We start from the raw sequence: 19,055 nt of genomic DNA, 5'->3' as shown, positions 1-19,055 counted from the left end.
GAATGCAGTTTGGTGCAGCCACTATGGAAAACAGTGTGGAAATTCCTCAAAAGACTAGGAATAGACTTACCGTATGACCCAGGAATCCCACTCCTGGGCTTGTATCCAGAAGGAAATCTACTTCAGGATGACACCTGCACCCCAATGTTCATAGCAGCACTACTTACAATAGCCAAAACATGGAAACAGCCTAAATGTCCATCAACAGGTGACTGGATAAAGAAGATGTGGTATATTTATACAATGGAATACTACTCAGCCATAAAAACCAACAACATAATGCCATTTGCAGCAACATGGATGTTCCTGAAGAATGTCATTCTAAGTGAAGTAAGCCAGAAAGAGAAAGAAAAATACCATATGAGATCACTCACATGTGGAATCTAAAAAACAAAAACAAAAACAAACAAACAAACAAACAAAAACAAAGCATAAATACAGGACAGAAATAGACTCACAGACAGAGAATACAGACTTGTGGTTGCCAGGGGGGTGGAGGGTGGGAAGGGATAGACTGGGATTTCAAAATTGTAGAATAGATAAACAAGATTACACTGTATAGCACAGGGAAATATACACAAAATGTTACGATAACTCACAGAGAAAAAAATGTGACAATGAGTGTGTATCTGTCCATGAATGACTGAAAAATTGTGCTGAACACTGGAATTTGACACAACATTGTAAAATGATTATAAATCAATAAAAAATGTTAAAAAAAATGAAAAAAATTGCATTCATTTTTATTAATGTATAGCCAACAAGCCATGAAGTAATAATTTAGCTGTTTATAAAACAAGTGCCACTACATATTTCTAATTTAGTAGTAAAGCATAATTTCAAATCAAAACACAAAGTAAAACAAAATTTTACATTGGCCATCGTGCTCCTTGCATCACCTGGAGAGGTGCTCCTTGGGGCAAAAAGTCATAATCCCTAGTTTGCAGGTATGTTAGAGGACTAAACAAGGCCAATGAAAGCAAGCACTACTCTCCTCCAATAATACAAAACTCAAGTTATGTTTCTAGATAATAAGAGTTTTGTTGATGTATTACTTAAGAACTCAATCATCCAGATTATCTACAGCCAAATCTGAATTCCAGTCTTTCCCCCACCTCTCTGCCAATCAGCACACTCTGGATCAGTACAACTCTCACCTACATTCGAGAGTGTTGGTTTCTAAGTGTTCTAATATTTGGTATAATCAAGTAAGTCAGAGGAGAAAATTCATGGTACATTCTAATGATCTGTATAAATGATTTTCAGGAAATCAGCAACACAGCTCACATTTATTAGCAAGAATGACCTAGACATGACCATTCTGTTGATCTATATTGTGGTTTTTGTCACTGAGTTATTCTGCATTAGTGGTGAGTAGAACACATAAATAAAAATGTGTCCTTACAGCACTAAATTTATAAAAAGTATAATAAATCAGGTTTCTAAAAGTTTACTTCACAAAGGAAAACAAGGATGATAGGGAAAATGCTGACTACAGTCCTCTCTGGCTGGAAAAAAAGGTGTAATTTCCTTCCTCAATCCATTTCACTAGTCAGCTAAAACTAGCATCTTGGTTCTAATTTAAGGGTTGGGCCTACTCACTGTCTCTATCGCCAGACAGAAGGGAATGCCTAACACTAAAGGAAAGAAATATAACTTTTAGATTTTTAAATGTTTATAATACTCTGAAATCAAGGGAGAAAACACCACAAAAGCAAAAGTTGCTTATTTTTTTTCTGATTTTTAAATATAATAGTTACATAAAATTTGTAAAACACAGATCTGTATAAAGAAAAAAACCAAATCATAAGCAATCCCACCAAACAGAGATAATTAAATATGTACATCAACATGTAAACAGCTATTTCTTCAAAAAAGGGTTTGTGGGGATTAAACTTAAAAGCTTCACACAGCTAAGGATAACATAAAATGAAAAGACAACCTACAGAAGGAGAGAAAATATTTGCAAATGATGTGACTGACAAGGGACTAATTTTCAAAATTTATGAACAGCTCATATAGCTAATATAAAAAAAACAAGCAACCCAATCAAAAAATGGGCAGAAGACCTAAATAGACATTTCTCCAAAGAAGACATCCCGATGGCCAACAGGCACATGAAGACGTGCTCAATATCACTAATTATTAGAGAAATGCAAACGAAAACTACAATGAGGTATCACCTCACACCAGTCAGAATGGCCATCATTAAAAAGTCTACAAATAATAAATGTAAGAGGGTGTAGAGAAAAGGGAACTCTTCTACACGATTGGTGCGAATGTAAATTGGTGCAGCCACTATGGAGGACAGTATAGGAGGTTCCTTAAAAAACAAAAATTAGACTTACTCTATGATCCAGCAATCCCATTACTAGGCATATAGCTGGAGGAAACTCTAATTCAAAAACATACATGCACCCCAATGTCCACAGCAGCACTATTTACAACAGCCAAGACATGAAAACAACCTAAATGTCCATCCACAGATGACTGGATAAAGAAGATGTGGTATATATACACAATGGAATAGTACTCGGCCATAAAAAAAGACTGTAATAATGCCATTTGCAGCAACATGGATGGACCTAGAGATTATCATACTAAGTGAAGTATGTCAGACAGAGAAAGACAAATATCATATGCTATCACTTATATGCGGAATCTAAAAAAAAAAAATAATTATACAAATTTTATTTATTTACAAACCAGAAACAGACTTACAGACAGAGAAAACAAACTGTGGTTACCAGGGGGAAAGGGTCGGGGGAACGATAGATGAGGAGCTTGGGATTAACAGATACACATTACTATATATAAAATAGATAAACAAGGATCTACTATATAGCCCAGGGAACTATATTCAATTTCTTGTAATGAGCTGTAATGTAAAGAATCTGGGAAAAAAAAATTTATATGCATGTGTATGTATAATTGAATCACTTTGCTGTACACCTGAAACTAACATTGTAAACTGACTACACTCAATAAAAAATAAGAATTAAAATAAATTTTTTAAAGCTTTGGCAATCTGATAGATTTTAAAAGCTATCTCAATTTTTAAAAAAGATACCTTGTTTTCTCTTCAAAATTTTTGTTTGCTAATGAGAACAACAATTTCCCACGCTTATTGGTTGTTTCTATGTTTTCTTTGACAAATTGCCTATTCATGGCTGCCTGTTTTTCTATTCAGGTATTCATTTTCTTATTGACTGATGAGAGCTCTTCTTGCATTATAGGTGTTAAATTTTTATCATGTGGCATATGTATTTGATCACTGTTAATATCTGCCTTTTGATTTTTTCAGGAGTATTTGACACATTAATTTTTTTATACATGGTTTCTTCATTTCATTTTACATTTGAAAGAACCCTCCTGTATACAGACAACATGCTATCAACGGTGGTCTCTGATTGAATAGAGTTCGGGGTAATTGTTCTTTTTGCTTATATAATTATTCCCTTTTATATATATTTAGTAACACATATATATAAAGAAATATTTCTTAAATGTTAAAAATTGAAAGGCTTTCTCCACTACTTGATCATATATTTACATACATAATTCCTCAAATAATTCTATGACATTATAAGAATATTTCACTATCTCATCCCCCAAAGTCTTAGTTTATGATGTGAAGTATCACTATAACTTTTTGTCTTCCAATTTCTAAACCAATTTTCCAAGCACCAATTCATTATTTCTCCCAATGAATTGAAATGGTATCATTATCATATACTGATATATCTTTCTTCAGAACTGTAGCTTGTTCTGTTATTAGTCATTATCATATGATTTTAATTATTGCAAGGTAATAAAAATCTTCTAATACATGATAGTGCAATTCCAGCTTCATAGCGCTATCCCTTCAAAAATTATCTCTTAAATTTACTCTTTTGGGTCAACTTCAGAAAAAATCTGTTAAATTCCCCTACCCACTCCAACCCTGAATCAAAAAAATTGGTTAGGATTTTTACTAGAATTGCATTAAATTTATGGATTTGGAAATAATCCCTATAATACTGAGTCTTCCTACCCAGAAACATGTTTCCTCGCTCTACTTACTCAAGTCTCTTTATGTTCTGGTATAAAATTAAGTTTTCTTAAAATAATTTCTGTACTTTTTAGTTTTTTCTCTCTAAATACTTATGGGACTTTTTTTTCCATTACAGTTTCTAACTAGGCATTACTAGAATATTGAAAAATCACTGATTTTGGTATGCTTTGTTGGTAAGCAACCATGTAACTTAGTATTAATTCAGATGGGTTTTAAGGCGATTTTTTTTAGATTTTTAGGTAGACCATTGTGTCACCTGTGAATAATGATAATTTTCTTCTCTTTTCTAATGATCATATCCCAACCTGCAGTCTTTTTGGTCCTGACTACCCTTTACTCCAAGAAGAAGGCCTCCCACGTTGTCAACTCCCTACCTGTTGCTCTTCTTTGCTCTTGTTCCTCAGAAGTGGAGCATATTTAGTGGGATATACTCCAAACAGGGAGTAACACTATAGTCTGGCACAGAGAATCTATACTAACTCAATTTTTAATTTACATCCTTGCCTTAGAAATCATGTTACAAAATGTTTACCATGGACCAATTCCTGTGAATGAAATAACATCTAAAACCATGGCATCATGTAGAAAATGAACTCTAGAAAATTTAGTAGGAAAAAGCCATTTATCAGTATCCCTTTATTAGTATAGCACCAATATGAACACACTCTTAAACAGAAGAAGGGGTGGGGAGAAAAAACCTGGAACACATTTCATCTCGAAATGGACAAAGAGGGAGAAACTTTTAGGGTTTCATGCAATAGAGGTGAGCAGGGAGAGCAGGAACTTAAACATCACTTCCCTTGGTCTATTGGTCTGTTCTCATTAAATTGCAACTGAATCTGCCAGTGATGCTCTTACTATAATAGATTCTTCAGGATATCAATAGGAAAATAATCCGGATTGGAAGTGCCATTATACAGCTTTCTGGAACCTATAATAAATGATCCTGGGAGAAGAGGGAGGTCATTATTTTTCAAATGTACAAAACAGTAGAAATACAAGTTTTTTTTGTTTTTGTTTTTGTTTTTGCTACTGAACTCAAACTGAACACCAAAGGATATAAAATGAGCAACAATAATCAAATCAACAGTGACAGGTTGGCATGCACAATCAACACAGCAGACAAAGGGAGTAGCCTTCTCTAAAAACTGCATTCCTGTGTGAAGCAGATTTAATTTAGGCCACAGAAAATTCTACGAAGATCTGACAGCTTCTGCTCTGACTGGATGAAACTTGCTGCATACATCAGCATAAATAATTTGGTTCAACCCAACCCATACCAAGCAAAATCAAGTAACTTTCCTAAAGCTGGGGGAGGAAGCTACAGCTTTACCTCTACTTTGAATTGTAGAGATCTTCTGATTTATTCTAGAAAGGGTGCTTTCTTTCAGAAATTGATGATTATAGTAAAGAAAATCCACAACTTAAACTGAGCCCCCAGAAAGAAATCCATAAAAGGTAAGCTCTCCAACTAGCTGCACATTTTAAATAATTTTAAGTCTTTCTGGCTTCTGTTAAGTATCCTTAATAGGGTAAGCTGCAGAACACCGTATCAATAATCTAATGACCCTTGTGTGTGTATTCTAAAAACCTCCCCCACATACACCAGAAGAAAATTACTAGAACAAAAAATAGCTTTCTAGAATCAATTCAGTAAACTTTTTAAAAAACACATCCCATGATAAAGTTTAAAGATACAGGGTGTGAGGGTTGAAAAATTAAACCTGCAGGTCAGAACTAAGTCTGTCTATACTAATATAGGAAACCAAGATAAAATTATAACTTAATAAATTAATTCTTTAACACTCAATTGCTCTCAATTAAAAGAAATATTCTTTCCTATGGTAAAAAAAAATCTTCTAAATCACAGAAATGACGCTGAGTTCTGAAATAAGTTGCTGAAATACATGTAATGTACATAACGTTGTTAATGTGAAATTTTAAAACATGTAAAAATACCATATAATACACAAATATTTAGTGTAAAAACATGCATATAAGTTAAAAATACCAAATTTACAAAACTACTTCTGAGACAGTGAGAGAGATGAGTGGGAAGAATTCATAGAGGTCTCAACTACATTGATTTTATAATCTGCATACTTATAAAGTAAAATGTTAATATTTTACCAAGGCATCTGGTAGGCACTTTATATACTGGCCATTATATTAGTCTTCATAGCTATCCGTATGTTTCAAATACTTTATAATTTTTTAAAAAACAAAAACAAAATTTACACAAAATTAACTCAAAATAGATCACAGACCTAAATGTAAGACACAAAACTATAAAAATTCTGGAAAATAACCTAAGAAAAAAACTAGGTGACCTTGGGTTTGATGATAACTTTTTATATAAACACCAAAAGCATCATCCAAGTAATACAGAAACTAAATTGGACTTCAATAAAATTAAAAAGTTTTGTTCTGTGAAAAGACACTGCTGAAGACCAGCCACATACTGAGAGAGAATATTAGCAAAAGCAAACCTGATAAGACAGTGTTATCTAAAATATGTAAAGATCTCAAGTTCAAAAATAAGAATACAAAAAACATGATTAAAAAGCAGACAAAAGACCTAAAGACACCTAACCAAAAAAAGATATACACACAGAAAGTAAGCATATGAAAAGATGCTCGACATCATATACTATTAGGGAGCTGCAAATGAAAACAAGGAGATACCACACCACACACTTGTCAGAATGACTAAAATTCAAAACACTAACACCACCAAATGCTGGCAAGGATGTGGAGAAACAGGAACTCTCATTCATTGCTGGTGGGAGTGCAAAACGGTACAATCTCTTTGGAAAACAGTTTGGCAATTTCTTACAAAGCTAAACTTAGTCTTACTATATGATCTAGCAAATGCAGTCTGATTTGAGAACTAACGTTCACAAAAAAATTTGTACATGAATGTTTATAGCAGTTTAATTCGTAATTGTAAAAACCTGGACGCAATCAAGATATACATCCTTCAACAGGTAAATATAGATAAACTGTGGTAAATTCACACAATGATATATTATTCAGCAATAAAAATAAATGGGTTATCAAGTTACAAAAAGACGTGGAGGAACCTTAAAGGTATATTGCTAAGTGAAAGAAGTCAGTCTGAAAAGACTACAAAATATATGATAACAACTATATGACAGTCTGAAAAAGGCAAAACCACAAAGACAGTAAAAAGATGAGTGGTGGTATCAGGAGTTTGGGAGCGAGAGAGGCTGGGATGAATAGGCAGAGCACAGGGGACGTAATGGGCAGTGAGACCATTCTGTATGACACTATGATGGTACACCCATGACATCATGAATTGTCAAAGCCCATGAAGGCATACAGTATAAAGAGTGAAACTTAATGCAAACTTTGGACTTTCATTCATAATAACATATCAATATTGGCTCATTAATTATAACAAGTGTACCACTATTCTGTTTCGATTCTAAATGAGTGTACTGCAACTCACTTTTAGCACTAACCACTCAGAATTAGTGTAGAACCTACAAACCAAAAGGAGATTATCCCAAATAAGACTGCACTTACTTTAGATGCCAGCCACACATCAGGGGTCTTCAGGACACCTGCAATTCACAAATTCAGGGATTCCTATGATCCTCTAAATTTGATAATCTGCTAGGGCAACTCATATCACTCAGGAAAGCACTATATTCACGAATATAATTTTATTATAAAGGATACACACAGGGCAAGGTCTAAGATGATCCCCAGTGAAGGGCTCCCATGCCCCTCGCCATGAGTCAGGGTGCATCATCCTCCTAGCACACCGCTGTGCGTGCCAATCAAGACGCTCCACTGAGTTTCGGTGTCCAGGGCTCTTATTAGGGTTTCATTACATAGGCAGAATTGATTAAATCACCAGCCACATAATTGAACTAAAGCTCCAAACCTCCCCCACCTCCCCAGAAGTCAGACAGGCCAGAAGTCCCAACCTTCTAATCATGTGGTTGGTGTTTCTGGTGGCCAGGCCCCATCCTAAGTTGTCTAGAGGTAGAACATGAATTACCACATCAGCACAGCAAAAGTACACCTCATTCATTCAAAAATTAATACCCTCACTGTGCAAGATGCTTCTCTTAATTTTTTAACAAAATACTAAAGTAGAATTTAATAACACAAACGCTTTTAGCTTTATGAGAGGCCTTGGTTCAAAACGGATGAAAGGAAGAAAGTAATGATTATAAGGTGATTTTCAAGGGGAGCACATTTCACAACTAGCTCAGATTAGGAATCACATCAAATAAAACTTATCAAAAAGAAGCAAGACCAACCAAAGCCACGTTCGCTAACATTTGTGGCAAGTCAATATAAAACCCAGAACTAGCATACTGTTAGTATAAAACCCATTTAAATCAAATTTTTAAATGGATACATTGGTTACAGCACATAACAATGGTTAAGGTCTATCATGGTCAAATGGTATCCATACTGAATGAATAATAGTAGGGGAATGAAATGGAAAGGAAATTAAGTTGCACTCTTTCCAAAACTTGCCCCTTTCCATAGAGTTAAATGAAGGAGCAAGGACTCAAAAACTATGCCACAAACCAAGCGCTGAGGGTCAAAAATTATATTTTATAGAATTGTCACTTTCCTCACCAACACTAATAAATAAGTTATTAAATCTACCCTTTTGGCATAATAAAGTCATTTCAATAGAACTAAAAGTGCTACAGTTTCAATGCCAACTCTTCTGAAAATAATTGTTGCTGCCGTGCCTCTGAAATCAAATTGCAGCAGCAGGTCATTATTCTGTTCTATTCTGTTGACACATTTTAACTCATTTTATAAACCTAGTATTTGTTTCTGTTCTGTAATCCCAGAAAAAATGTTTATGGGAAGGCAATTTCATTTTGCTAGGTTGACAGTGACAGTCCCTTGGGGGAGAGGCCAACTCAAGCAGGACTGAGCAGCTGTTAGGAGCCAATTTTCCTACCTGTTAATTGCTTTTCTGACTAGGCTGCAACAGCTCAGACACCCACCTGGCAAGCAGCAGATAAATCGAAACAGTCATATCTTAAGAGTTTAAAAATTAGAAGGCTTTCCTCCTTCCTCCTTAACTAGGGAACAGAGCAGCAAAGGAAGAGGAAAATGTCAAAAGTACGTAAACATTAATGGCAAAAATGCTAATTGTACCTTCCTGATTACCAAAAAAAAAAAAAGTTAAGAAAATAATTTTATAAATAGGCAATAGAAAAAGCATTCATTTGATCATTCAACAAATATTTACTGGAATGTCTACTATGGCAGACATTGTTCTGGGCGCTGAGGATACAGCACTAAACAAAACAGAATGCCCATGTCCCCATCAGAGGAGATAAGTGAGAAGTAAATTTCAGTCATTACATGCTAAGAAGAAAAATATGGCCCTGTAACACTGTTGGAGAAGTGCTAGTTTACAGGGAGTTGTCAAGGAAAACCTCTTTGAAGAAGGAACATTTAAGCCAAGACTTAAATGACAAGAAGGATATAGCCAAGCAACCATTCCCCAGGGAGGGACAAGTGGTAGAAGGCCCTAAAGCTAGAATGAACTTCCCAGAACAGAAAAGCAGACCTGTGTGGCTGAAGCTTCGTGAACAGAGTTAAGAATGGCAGCAGATAAGGTCTCTTCAAAACGCCACAGCCATTTCAAAGCCATCAGCTGGGAAGACAAAAATAAAACTGTGACCAATGAGCTATTCATGGGAATTCATTTTTGGACTAGTAATGACCACCAGGAAACTTCAACAGAAAAAAGAGAAACATGAGTTAAGGGATGTCTCAAGGGCAGAGGTTTCTGAATCAAAGGCTCGGCACCGGAGTCCTAGCTGAACCAGGCTTTCAGTCACCCTAACAGCAGTAATGTTGCAAGTCAGATCAATATCTAGGGTTGGCAGGCCTGGACAAGGGGCTAGCTGAGGATTAGAAAGGAAAGGTTAAAACAAAGCACTCATAAATGAACTCTAGACAGGAACGAAAGTTTCTGGATATGCTTGTCCTAATTCCTGCCTGACCTACTTATTTCAGAGAGCACAGAGATCTCTTTTTAAAATTTAAACATAAACAATGGACACCATAAAACAATACCCTCCTAGAATAGAAATTTTTAGAAATTTTAGAAAAGTTTGCCATGTGTAATGCTTCTCCTAGAATCACAAAATAAATTAGGATTTTAAAAATGGAAAAACTTTCATAAGTATTTAGATCATCTGTTTTCTTCCAGAGTAAGCACAAAATAAGCCTTTAAAAACATCTATAACATTAAATGGGCCTATATTTTAAAAAAAATAAAATATATCTATTAAAATAGAACTCATCTTATTTGAAGGACAAAATATTTTCCAGCACTGAATGATTCCCAGATATATAGCACCTGCTGCATAACTCCAACAGGACTTTCTGTAGTGGTGCTGTAATGTCAAAATCCTTAATCTATGTTTACTGTTATTGAGTAGATGCATTTTCCTACAAAAGCATTTTGGAAAGATTCTATTCATTTTGAGAAAAAAGAACGGAAAAATAATGGAGATCAAAAGCTTGCTGTAGATGAGATCTGTGGCAATGTTTCACTTATGCCACTTGCTATTTAAAAAAAGAACACTGGCATCAGAGACTGATATCTCACCTCTAACACAAAGCTGAACCTCAGTTTTCCTCATCAGTAAAATGAGGATAATGCCACCTACTTTCACAAGATTGACAAGAAGATTAAATGAAATGCAGTAGGTGAAGACTAATGGAATCCAGTCTTATGCAGTAATCACAATGTACATTAGAGGAGTAGAGGCAAGTACACGTTTAAAAAAGAGAGGGAAAGAGAAATAATCATAAATTATAGGTTTTAAACATAGAAAACAATCTTAAGGTTACCAAAGGGGAAAGGAGGGGAAAGGGATAAATTAGAAGTTTGGAATTAACAGATACACACTACTACATATAAAATAGATATTGAAACAATAAGGACCTACTGTATAGCACAATATTCAATATTCTGTAATAATCTGTAATGGAAAAGAATCTGAAAAAGAATATATATAGAGAGAGAATTGAATCACTTTGCTATAAACCTGAAACACAACATTGTAAATCAATTACACTTCAATAAAAAATAAAATAAAATAAAATTATAGGTTGTAAGAGATGTATATACAATGTAAACAGTACTCCTCCAGTTAAATATACAGGTCAAATTCGCTGTTTTACCTATAAAGAAACAAAAGCTCTGAGAGTGTAACTGACCAGCCCAAAGTTAAACAGCAGGCAGAAAAGGGGCTAAAATCTGGCTTAACTCCTAAACGTAGCACACATTTTATAGAGCACGTTCACACACAAGATCCAATTGATCTTCACTATAAGGTAGTTAATCTGCCTTATAAGAAAACCCAAGGCACCAAAGTCAGCCAGCTAGTTAGGGATGGAGCCATGAGTGAAACCTGGGACACTGAATACTGCTTCTCTTAAAACAGGTTGAAAGCCTTCATTACTCACAGCTTGACTAACACAAAAAGACTATGTCTTAGCAAGCAATTACATTCTTGTAGTCAGTTAATAATTATTTTTAAAGTCATACTACAAAGACATAAGTGTTTCCATTCTGTATTTAATAGAATCAATCAGCTTCTTAACATAAAAATGCTCAAATCAAAGACAAGTTTTTGACATATTTCCCAAACTAAAACCTCAGTAGATACTGGTTAAGTACAAGGTAGCAAAATTATTTCTATTCTGTTTGTTCACGGATGATTTAAACAGGACAGCTGGGTTACTGAGTTGCTGAATGTTTTATCACAGTCAAGTAGTATGTTGTCTTTATCATTAATGACCCGAATATTCATATTCTTAAAAATTTACTTAATCAGTCCTTTAAATTGTCCTTTCTTTCACGGAGTATTTTCGAGTTAACCCTTAGGTCAATCAGTTCTTGTATTTAAGACAAGGTGACTCACTTTTGTAAAATAATTATGCTACAAATATTGCACTATCATGAAGCTGAAGGGACAGGGAGGCTGGGAAACTAATGAAAAGAAAAAGATTCACGGAGATGAGACAATTGAACAATATAGCATCTAAATAAGTCACATTTAGAGTACTTGTTTCTGAATGTCATTAAGAAAATATACATCTGCTTGATATTCCAAATTCTTGCTTAAAAAGGATCAAGCTTTGAAGAAAGATTTCTAGATTTAACAAGAGGACACGGCACAGCACTGTAGAAGGTCAGAGCTCAGCTACCAGGATGGTCTTCAGGTCATTTGTGCAAATACGGTAACAGCATGTTTCCTGGGTTCCAAACAGGTCTCTGCTCAAAGCCACTTTCAAAAATGTAAAAGTGCAGGGCCATATGCAGAAAAGTAATTTCTGAGTTTTGCAACTAATAATTGGCAATACTGTTTTTGGGTGGGTGAGAGCAGAAGAGAACTATTAAATTAATATACAAAAGAGCAGCAACCACTTACACTACCTTCCTGTGAATGAGAATAATGTGGGTGGGGATCAAGCCATCAAAACAGTCACGGCCAGAGCTTACCATCAAATTAACCACTTAGCTCAGCTCATAAGACTTCACTTGGGCTCATCAAGGATTGTTATCAAAAAGGCAGAGGCTGAATGCAGCAAGCTTTCTGACGAATTCAGGTAGTACATACACCTTAAGGTATATTGCTTGTTTCTCTTCTGAGCATTTTTAAAAACCATACTTGACAATAGTGCATTTATGAATCTCTTTTACCTAGTGTTAATTTTACAGTATGCTCTTTTGTTAGACAAAATAGTAAGTAAATAAGTGTGCTGGACATTCAATTGAAAAAACAAGGCCCAGACTGTGAAAAAGCAACGCTACAGATAACACTTGATCCCCACAGCTTCCTCAGCTGTGGTTCTAAAAGAGCCACACAATTGAGAATGATCACGCTGAAGCACCTTACGGGTTAACACAGATAAATTCTGTACAGCCTGTATTGTTCTGTATTAAAATTATCTAAAACTGGTAATTTCTAATTATCTATTGTGTAGCATAATCAATTACTGAAATATTCCATCTCTCAATCACCTTGGTTACTTAGTGCAAACATACTCCTCTAAAGCAATTCACATTTAAAGTGTTCCACTTCATTCAATACACATTCATTAAGCACTTACTGTGCACCAGGCACTGTTAGTGCAGGAAATACACTGAATCAGCCCCTACCTTTGGAGGGAGAGGGTATGGCTTACAGATTGGCACATACTACACAATGAAACAAGTGCTATAAAAGAAATGTGTACAAATCACAATGGACATATAGAAGGGGAAGAACTTCATTCATTCTGGGGAAGTGAAGAAAGGCTTGTCAGACTTTCTAACATTTTAACTGAGTGTTAAAGGATTAGCAGGAGCTTGATAGATATACCAGAGTTTGTTCATGAGGAGAGAGGAGAGAAGGACAGACCCACAGCCTATGCAAAGTTGTGTGGTAGAAAAGAGTACTTGTTTGGCAAGGCAACAACAGAGCTCAGAAACAGTAAGGATGCAAAAGCAAGCAGGTAATGACCAGAACAGGGCACAAAGTATCTTGAACAAGCCATGTTAGGAAGTTTGGCATTTATTTCAGTGAAAATGTGAAGCACTAAAAGGTTCCATGCAGGGATGTGATAATGATTTTGGTTTTAGAGAAATCCTTCTGGCCACACAACAAAAAGAAGGAATAAAGCTGGAGGCAATCAAGTTGAGCAGATTTATTAAAAGACTACTAAAATCACTACTACTTCTAGATGGAGTCAACAGGATTTGGTCCTTCTCCAGCAAAGGGCCACGAGGAAGTGCTGCCTTACTAGGTCTCAGCCCAGAGACCACTTTCCACTGTCCTGAAATCCAGAACTCCCAGCTCAAATGGCTGAGCCCATTTCCAGGACAGGTCCTCATGCAGGTATGTGCCACTCTAAGCCTGAAAGGCAGCTAGGGGACAGCTGTAGATGGAAGACAGGGCTGCGGAGAAAGCTTAGACATTTATCACAATTTTTTAAAATGTATATATACACATTATACTTGCAACATTATATATATTATATATTATACATAAACATTTTTACAATATTTTATTATGGTAAAATATATATAATAGTATATACGTATATATACTATGTAAATATATATAATATATACTATATATGTAAGTATATATAATGTATACAATACTTGAAATATTGTAAATATTATATATTATATTGCAAATTAGCAATTTCATACCATACTCATATATAAATGAATACTTGTGCCTAGAAACCTAAGCTTTTATGATACATAGTAATGACTTAATTTTAATATTTTTAATTTTTCAAGAAGATCTAAGACAGACAAAAAATATTTCCCCTGAAAGGCAGATATACTAAAGTCAGGATCAATTTACTAGAAAGTCAATGCAATCTGAAGATAGATAAGCCAAACCAGGTGTTGGTAACAGGTTGGTTAAAAAAAAAAATTGGGGAAGAGGGTATCGCTCAAGTAGTAGAGCACATGCTTAGCATGCACAAGGTCCTGGGTTCAATCCCCAGTACCTCCTCCAAATATAAATAAAGAAACCCAATTACCTCTCCCTCATTAAAATAAAAAAAAAAAAGGAGAAAAAAACAAACAAAAATCATTTAGTGAAGGATCAACGTGTGGCTAAAGGCAGATATTTGATATACACAAATGAGCTACTGCATTGCACAGTTCTTCCCATTAGTGTACAGAGATGCATTACCCTCACAGTAAACAAAGAGTCAGTGAGCAAAACACTGTAGCAAGCATCTGTTGGCTAATGACAAAGAAAACCATGGACCCTTTGAGGCCAATTTCCTATCAGCTGTAAGCATGGAAGCAGTGAACACATGCACTGCTTTTCAATATCAACCCCAAATAATCATGAAAAAGAAGCTCCTCAGCTTTTGTGCTATTTTGTGGCAAAGGCCTCCCAAGTATTAATTACATATACGCTGAACAAGATAAACAAGACACTTAGAAAGTTAACTCCAAATAAGCAGATGTCAAAACATATAACTGCATTTTACTCTCATTCCACTTTTCTTTGTATCTATATCCATGGGAAGGAGAATTGGCCGACAGAAGGCACTAAACAAAAGTGTAAACTAGGCAAAGTCTGTCTTCTGCATCCAATCACTTTCATTATTGGTTACTTTTTTCTGTCCCCATTTCACTACCTCTTCTTCCTCTCCACCCTATCCCCGACTTTCTTATATCTTCCTGGACCTCTGCTGTAGTGCTCTCTGAGGCCTGCCTTGGCTTCCCTTGCTCCTGCGTTGAACATATTTAATCTGTATTTTCCTCAGAATGTCATGTGACCTGAGAAAAGACCAGCACCCACAGACATCCATAACTCCTTTCCTTCTGCCTCTCCTCCTGTCCTAGACTAATATTTTCACCCAACCTCAAGACTGCACCCTCTCTTGCCTTCTCAGAAACCTTTTAAATGTCCTTTATCTTTCCTATGTATTCAACTTTCTCTCTTCAATAGCATCTCTCCCTCATTGGATAAACACTTCTAAGCCTCTCCCTAAAAAACAACAAAAACTTTTGCTTAAAAGGTGAATAAATGCCAGCATATGGAACTTACCCTATGGTGTGCTCCCTTTAGTCTCTGCTTTCTCACTCTCCTTGCCCCCATGCAAACTCAGTCCCCAGCCCACAGCAATGTGACTTCTGCGAACACCGTCATATTAAGCCAAGAGTTCTTAACCTAGGGCAGTAGGGTCTGGGAGTAGAATTCAGAAGATCCAGAAACTTGGATGGCAAAATTATTTCTTTCTTTATTTTCTCCAGCCTCTAAAATTACTAACATATACTGTATTTATTAATTTACTAAATTACTACAGGCCTGTCACTATACCTTGTTGGGTACCGTGTTCAATAAGCACATACTATTTTATCACAATTTGTTTGGTAGCAGCATTTTAGTATAACAGGGTTCCTTCGCAATCCTACATATATTATTTCATCCATCTGTAGCAAACTGTATTTTCCAAATATGCTGCAAAAATACTTCCCATTGCAACATGCTCTTCTGTGATATAAAGATGTAGAATCTAAATTCCTCCTCCTTAAACTTGTAACCAGGAGAGTGTGGCAGAAGTGATACTGAGCGATGTCCAAGGCCAGGTGAGGAAAAGTAACGCAGGTTCCAAGATTAGGTTTGGGGTGGTCCATTAAACAGTGATAGTTACCAGAACAGTTTGGTACCTGGAACTGGAGTGCCGATGTAACAAAACACAAAACATGTGACACTAACTTTGGGATTGGGTGGCAGACACAAGCTAGAAGGGACCTAAGACTCTCACTAGCAAAGCTTGATGAGCCTTGAGGAGGTTACTGGAGTGGCCTTAAAGGAGAGTGAGTAAAACACTCTTGGAAGCTGGAGGAAAGAAGAACCTTATTATAAAGTGGCAGAAATTTTAACAAAACTGTTGCCCGTGCTAAGTCAAAACACAGAAAAGGATGGTAATGAGCTGTTACTTCTAGCTAAGGTAATTTCCAAAGTGTCGACTGGTTTCTTTCACATGTATAGTAGAAGGTGCAGATACAGAGATGAGCTAAATCTGTTTTCAAGCAGAATTACAGGAAATATAAAGGAACCAGCAATTGCTGGGTTCAAAAATAAAACTATTTTCATCTACAACCTCTCCCGGCTAAGCATGTTCAAAGTAAGTAAAGGTCTGAAGACAAAGATTAAATACGGGGTGCTGAAAGGAAAATCTGGCCTCCAGGTAGAGAGGAAGCTAAGGGTGCTACTGAAAAATCCTTTAACACTTGGCTTCTCCTTCTTGATCTCCTTCCCAGTGCCTTTTTCTGTAGGTGTCCACTAAAACTAGATGTGAATGTGCTCAAGAGTTTTGTCCTCTATCCTGAGCAATTTCTCCCTCAACCACTCCTGACAATCTATTGACCTCAAAATCTCTTTCTCTCAAGCCCCTGTCTCCAAAAACTACAGACAGATCTGCACACTTTCACCTGAATATCTCAGAGAAACCTCAAGCTAAATGTTTCAAAATCCTACCCATTTCTACCCCACAGCTTCTTTTTATACCTGAACATGCACTGGGAATAAAGAGCACTGCTATCTATTTAATTGCCTAACGTAGGTGTCATCCCTGATTTCTTCCTCCCCTGCCCCCAACCTCCCCCAATCAGTAGCTAATAATGTCAGGCATCAAGTTCTACAGATTCTACCTGCTAAACCTCTCTGGAGTCCACCCCCTTCAAGTTACAACCTGTCTGGACTACATAGACTTCCAAGTAATCTCCTCATTCCAAATATCTTTCATACTATGTTCAAAATTATCTTCTTAAAACATTATCCATGGTCTTCATTTCCATAATATACAAACAGTTCATACAACTCAATAACAACAAACAGACAACCCAATCAAAAAGTGGGCAAAAGATCTAAAAAGACATTTCCCTAGTGAAGACATACAGATGGCCAAAAGGCACATGCAAAAACTGCTCAGTATTGCTAATTATCAGAGAAATGCAAATCAAAACTACAATGAGGTATCACCTCACACACACCTCAGAATGACCATCATTTAAAAAGTTCAAAAATGATAAATGTTGAAGAGGGTGTGGAGAAAAGGGACCCTCCTCGACTGTTGGCGGACATGTAATTTGGTGCAGCCACTATGGAAAACAGTGTGGAGAGTCCTTAAAAAACTAAAAATTGACTTACCCTTTGATCCAGCAATCCCACTCCTGGGCATGTAACAAGAGGAAATTCTAATTCAAAAAGACACATGCATCCCAATGTTCATAGTAGCACTATTTATAATAGCCGAGACTTGGAAGCAACCTAAATGTCCATCAACAGATTACTGGATAAAGAAGTTGTGGTGCATACACACACATACAGACACACAGACACACACACAGACACACACACAGACACACACACACACACACACACACACACACACACACACACACACACACACACACACACAATGGAATACTACTCAGTCATAAAAAAGAACGAAATAATGTCATTTGTAGCAACATGGATGGACTTAGAGATTATCATACTAAGTGAAAAAAGCCAGAAAGAGAAAGACAAACACCCTATGATATCACTTATATGTGGAATCTAAAAAAATGACACAAACTTATTTACAAAACAGAAACAGACTCACAAAAACAGTAAACAAACTTATGATTACCAAGAGGGAAAGGAGGAGGTACAGGGATAAAATGGAAGCTCAAGATTTGCAGATAGTAACTACTATATATAAAATAGATAAACAAAGTTCTATTGTCTAGCACAGGGAACTGTACTCAGTATCTTGTAATAGCCCATAATGAAAAAGAATGTGAAAAGGAATATGAATCACTTTGCTGTACACCAAAAATTAACACAACATTATAAATCAACTATACTTCAAAAAAAAAGTCATATTATAATGCCAATATCTTTCGCAAATGTTTGTCAGAGAACAGCAGTGTGAACTCCATCTTTGAGTACCAAAAACAATGGAAAAATCCACTTAAAACTGTTTTAATCACTAGAACCAGCTTCACTTATTTCAAATGTCCTACAAACTAAATGTAAGCAAGCTGTATACATAGCTTTATAATAAATAATATTTGCCTATTAAAACTCTCAGAGGAAAAGACATTAAATTTCTAATGCCTTAAAATTTTCAGAAACAATTATTTCTCATTATAAAATATATTTTAAGAAGCAAAGCAATTTTATGAATAAAATATCTCACCTTGGTTTTCAGACAAATCCACAAAAAATATCTACAGCGTAAGTTCCAGCTTAGGCAGACACCTGAATTGGGGGAAAAAAGGGAAAAGACATGGTCAATATCACTAAATCTCAGTAGGAAAGTTATCTTTTCAAGAGGAGAACCGTAACAAGATCATTTACACACTAAACTTTTGTGTTCACGTTGTCGTTTAGAAACCCGTAAAATGTCAAGCATCTTAATTCTGCTAGACTTTCTATTATCTATAATTATTTAAGGATTA

At 35.7% G+C, this 19,055-nt stretch overlaps 1 protein-coding gene across 1 annotated transcript in view; it reads right to left on the bottom strand.

The window, feature by feature from the left end:
- PEAK1 (pseudopodium enriched atypical kinase 1) overlaps positions 1-19,055 on the bottom strand; it is a 204,726-nt gene that overhangs the window by 145,264 nt on the left and 40,407 nt on the right. Inside the window, 1 exon segment of the mRNA XM_032468993.1 lies at positions 18,794-18,855. The gene's annotated coding sequence lies outside the window, so the exon portion shown is untranslated.

Source organism: Camelus ferus, chromosome 27 (genome assembly GCF_009834535.1).
Source record: "Camelus ferus isolate YT-003-E chromosome 27, BCGSAC_Cfer_1.0, whole genome shotgun sequence".
NCBI classification, from domain to species: domain Eukaryota; kingdom Metazoa; phylum Chordata; class Mammalia; order Artiodactyla; family Camelidae; genus Camelus; species Camelus ferus.
The sequence above is the reverse complement of the archived record's forward strand: the minus strand, read 5'-3'. Positions and strand labels throughout refer to the sequence as shown.